The sequence below is a fragment of the Podarcis vaucheri genome (assembly GCF_965113315.1).
Source record: "Podarcis vaucheri genome assembly, chromosome: 18".
Lineage (NCBI taxonomy): Eukaryota > Metazoa > Chordata > Lepidosauria > Squamata > Lacertidae > Podarcis > Podarcis vaucheri.
The window spans coordinates 7,961,704-7,966,903 of NC_138756.1; the positions used below are offsets into that span (position 1 = coordinate 7,961,704).

General features: G+C 52.4%; 1 protein-coding gene across 4 annotated transcripts in view; it reads left to right on the top strand.

Moving 5' to 3' along the window:
- Positions 1-1,156: 1,156 nt before the first annotated feature.
- RFX2 (regulatory factor X2) overlaps positions 1,157-5,200 on the top strand; it is a 46,063-nt gene continuing 42,019 nt past the window's right edge. For 2 of the 4 annotated variants that reach the window (XM_082206360.1, XM_082206363.1), the window contains exon 1: positions 1,158-1,200. The gene's annotated coding sequence lies outside the window, so the exon portion shown is untranslated. Of the gene's footprint in view, positions 1,201-1,324; positions 1,342-5,200 lie in introns of those variants that run through there. The other 2 variants (XM_082206362.1, XM_082206361.1) reach the window with 2 other exon arrangements.

The following is a 5,200-nucleotide window of genomic DNA, read 5'->3' on the forward strand; positions in this document are numbered from 1 at the left end:
AATATCGATAATTGGGGACATAATATTCAAGAACTTTTAATAAGACTTGAAACAAGGTAATAAATTACTGTTTATAACTGCATGACTGAGAACACAGGAAAGGGTGATGCGAGGAAGTCCAAAGATTATGGAAATATGATTTATGGATAAATTGCTTTTTATGTACTTCCCCCCCCCCTTCTCTTTATTTTATGCTTACTTTCTAAATTTCTTCTGTTCTTTTCTTTTTTGTTGGGTTGTATGGTATTTTATATGTTTGTTAATCTCTCTTTTTTGTCTAAAATTTGCAATAAATATTTTATTTTAAAAAAAAAGGAAAGTAGGGGAGGAAATAAATTAAAGCAAAAAGCCTGGAAGGGATGGGAGTTGTAGGTGGAGGAAAGGAAAGGAAATAAACAGCGTGGGAGCGGCTGGCACTCTGCACGCGCTCAGAAACCCGCCGCCCTTCCCAGCTCCTCCTCCTCCTCCTCCTCCCCGAGCAGCGCCGCTCCCATTGGCCGCCGCGAGCGCCCAATCAGCGCCAGCGTAGGCCTCGAGGGAGGGAGGGGGGAGGCTAGCGCCGCCCTCGAGGGGGCGTGGCCCGGGGGCGTGGCCCGGGCGCCGACGTCACGCGGGAGGCTAGCAACAGTTGCCTCGAAACCCCGCGCGAGGAGGCGCCATAGTGACTGTAGCCCTGGAGACGGTTACTTGCCAACGGGAGCCGCCGCCGCCGCCGCCTCGCGCAGCCCCGACCGACGCCGGAGCCCCGCGCAGCCCTGAGGGGCCAGGTAAGCCTTCCGGGGGACGGACGGCGCCTTTCCCCCCCCTCGCTCCGGTTCCACTCCGGAGTCACTCCGGATTAGTGGGGGTGGGGGGTGGGGAGGGAGAGCGCCGCCGCCGGAGCCCCGCGCAGCCCTGAGGGGCCAGGTAAGCCTTCCGGGGGACGGACGGCGCCTTTCCCCCCCCTCGCTCCGGTTCCACTCCGGAGTCACTCCGGATTAGTGGGGGTGGGGGGTGGGGAGGGAGAGCGCCGCCGCCGCCGGAGCCCCGCGCAGCCCTGAGGGGCCAGGTAAGCCTTCCGGGGGACGGACGGCGCCTTTCCCCCCCCTCGCTCCGGTTCCACTCCGGAGTCACTCCGGATTAGCGGGGGTGGGGGGGTGGGGAGGGAGAGCGCCGCCGCCGGAGCCCCGCGCAGCCCTGAGGGGCCGGGGAGCCACCCAGGTAAGCCTGCCGGGGGGACGGACGGCGCCTTTCCCCCCCCTCGCTCCGGTTCCACTCCGGAGTCACTCCGGATTAGCGTGGGGTGGGGTGGGGAGGGAGAGCTCTCCCCGGGCGGGAAGGAGGAGCCGGGGAGCCACCCAGGTAAGCCTGCCGGGGGACGGACGGCGCCTTTCCCCCCCCCTCGCTCCGGTTCCACTCCGGAGTCACTCCGGATTAGCGTGGGGTGGGGTGGGGGGAGGGAGAGCTCTCCCCGCTCCCCGGGCGGGAAGGAGGAGCCGGAGTGACGAGTTTGGCGAGGACGAGTTTCCTCTTCGGAGGAGCGGGGGGAATCCGGAGTGACTCCGGATCGGGGGAGGCGGAAAAGGGTGGGGGAGCCCAGAAGGGAGCTGGGGGGTGGGCGTGTGCGCGCTTGAGAGAAAGGGAAAGTGTGTGGGGGGGGGGGCGGTTGCCTTTGCAGCGAATCCGGAGTGACGTCGAGTTTGGAGGGCTGGGAACTTCGGGGAAAAGTTTTTTATTCTTATCGTTCCTGCCGGGGGAAAATGGAAACTGGAGCGAGCCTGGTTTCGGATGAGGGCGAGCGGAGTGGCGCTCTGTTCTGTTGTAAAGATGGGTTTTGAATTCGGAGTGGCTCCGGATTCGGGGGGGATGAGTTAGGGGTGAAGCCGCTAACGGGAGCCCGGTTGCCCCAGGCAACTCTGGACTCAAAGAAAAGGGCAGGAAGAAGGTGCGGTTTGCAACTAGAAGAAGCCGATCTGTCCAGAACAAGAGCTCCATTTCTCCACCTGAGGCTCACAATTGCCTGCACTGGCTGGCAGCCTCCTGGACTCGAACCTGGAACCTCCTGCATGCAGTCCGTGCGCTGGGCCACCGAACTGCAAGAGGAAAGAGAGCGATTCAGGTTCGGTGGCGCTCCAGAGCAACCCGCTTCTGCAGCAACGACTCCTATTTGGTGTGACTCCAGATTGGTGTGTGTGGAAACGTAGGCACTTCCAGATGAGTGCAGTAAGAAGTTGGCTGCACTTTTATTTTCTTTATTTATTCTTTGGAGGAGGGCGAATGCGGCAGAGACGTGAAACCCCAGGAAACTGCAATAAATAAACGGTGGCCCCACGAAATCCGGATTAAGTGGGGGTCTGCTCTGTCATCCTTTGGCTCCCGACCTGCCTGAGTCGTGAGCTATGGGAAGGCCACTCATTGGCAAGGCTAGACATGCGTTCCCCACATACCCCACACCTGTCAGTAATTGCTTTTCCTTCGCAACAACAGTTCTGCAACCATCATTGCAAAAAAAAAAATAAGCTCTCCGTGGATGTCGGCCACTGCGATTTCTCTTTGATCTCGTCTTCTATTCTGTCCCGTTCTTTACAGCAGCCTCTGCACCGTTATCCATCTCTCTTTTAAATCTTTGCCACCCCTGCTTTTCAGGTATAAGGTTTCCCAAAGCGATTTGCAAAAGAGCTTCAAAGCCAGCAACTACCGAAAAGAAAAACTAAAGGAAGAGTTGTGTTCCTTGAACTTTTACTTTCAGTCTTTTCCCCTCGCTTTCTCCAATAATCCTCCGATAAACTTCCCGCCCATTTATTTATAAACAGCCTAAAAATTGCTCTGTCGTTTACAAAAGCAACGGCCAGGACAACCCAGACTTTCGCAGGTCTGGAATCGTAATGCTCTCGTGTCTGTGCGCCTTGTTTAGTTAATTCCAGCTGGAGCGATCCAGAAAAACAGCTTTATTTCCACAAAATTGTGTGTGGCTTGGCTCACTTGCGTCGAGTTATCGCCTCTCGTATCTCTTTGCTTGCAGCAATCAGGGGTCGTGGCTGAACTGGAGGTGTATAGGATTGGGAGCAGAGATTGTGTTCCGTTTACTGATTTATAGTTCCTTGTTGAATATTAAAGTTTTATTAAATATATATTAAAGATCAGACTGAATCAGCGCCCCCCCCCCAAAAAAAAAACAGGTTTATTGCTTACATCCTTTCCAGATCGGATTCCTGTTTCTCAAAACAGTGTGACAGTTTTTAATGCAAGGCGAGATAAGGCTAAGCAGAATCCAAGAGAAATTCTAGTTAGCGTCATGGAGTTTAAACCTTTGCAGTAACAGGGTAAGGGCCAGGTCGTTTCCATGGCAATCGACTTACACAGATATAAGCATCGCGCAAAATGTCCAATTATCGTTCTCCTTCATCAGGGACAAATGGGGAAGAGAAAAAAACCTTTCAAATTCCTAGGCGCCATCGCCAGATTTCCAAGCTGCAGGCCTGAATGAATGCTTCAAATTCCTGGGTGGCTGCTTCAAATTATTAGAATTTATCTCCCCATCCCTGCTTTTAAGGGATATGAAGCAACTTGCAAGGTCTACTTAACTGAGACATTTGCAGCCTGCTATACCCTGGATTACAAATTGCGTTAGTAGCTATCGTCAGCATCCCGTTGTCGCTTGCCAGAAAATGCCATTTCCTTCTAAAAGTCACAAACCGTAGAAACACGATGAATTATTCAGCGAGCATAAAACTACTTCCTTGGTGCGGATTTTGGAGTTTGCATCGGAGGCCAAACCTGCGTGTGTGAAATACCGTATTTTTTGCTCTATAAGACTCACTTTTCCCCTCCTAAAAAGTAAGGGGGAATGTGTGTGCGTCTTATGGAGCGAATGCAGGCTGCGCAGCTATCCCAGAAGCCAGAACAGCAAGAGGGATTGCTGCTTTCGCTGCACAGCGATCCCTCTTGCTCTTCTGGCTTCTGAGATTCAGAATAATTTTTTTCCTCTTGTTTTCCTCCTCCAAAAACTAGGTGCGTCTTGTGGTCTGGTGCGTCTTATAGAGCGAAAAATACGGTGCATAAAACCACTTTCTTTTGCTGCCGTTTGCAGGGCGGGAGAGGGATCGCGGGGGCGGAATTTACAAAACTTTAATAGCTCTGCCCTCCTTTCAGAACTCATTGATTAAACATTTCAGTCTTCAGGCTCCTCCGCCGTCAAATGTACTCCAGACCAAACGGCCTTTTACAAGGGGCGAGATGTGCAGCGGGGTGGGATGGCTTTATCTTCCTATTCAGCGAAGGGTTTCTTTCCGATGGCTGCCAAGATATATTTAAAACGTCCACTCCCCTCTCAAGTCTCAAATGCCAGCACAGTTAAAAGTCTGGCTAACATTCCTTCTGGAGTTGATTTCAGTCTGGTTGGCGTGCCAGGGCTTGCTGCTCGGAGAGCAGAACCTCTCCTGACTTGAGATTGTATTTCGGATACGCAAAACCATGGCTTCCTTTCCGTCCTTGTGCCTGCCCTCTGATTGTTCTGCCGTATCTCTCGGCGCCTCAACTTGGAGTGGACCTTAGCCCAAATTCACATCAGCGAAGCAGCTGGCTTTTTCAAGTTTGGGCTGCCCTGGATCGATCGGCATGAAATCAGATATATTGTTGTAACTCACTCTGAGATTTTATGTCAAAAGGGCTGGCGGGAAATCAAATAAACCCAGAGCTTTGGTTTCTACGTTAAATCAGAATCCTTGATGAGATTTCTGTTCCCTTCGTAAATGCAAACGTGGCTTAAATAATCTGAGCTGCTGTTGCTCAGATCTAAGGTATCGCAAGCAGAAGATTGACAAGTTATCTGAGTTGTCATATCTAAGGTCTTTCGGGCAGAATGAAGCTAAGTAATCTGAACTTCCCAGTTCATAAATCTCATGGGCGGGACTTAATGTCTTCCGGTCTGCCTGATCCGGAGAGTTGGGTAGCATTTTGGCCCTCACCTGCAAACAGCCCGGGCCAAAGTTGGTCACTGAGAGTGAAGTCGACTCTCCATGCCATTTTCATGAGCTGCGTACATCTTTACGAAGTGATGCCATACTGCATGACTTGAGGGGTCAATCTTCCAGTACAGTGGTACCTCAGGTTACATACGCTTCAGGTTACAGACTCCGCTAACCCAGAAATAGTCCTTCAGCTTAAGAACTTTGCTTCAGGACAAGAACAGAAATCGTGCTCCGGCGGCAGCAGGAGGCCC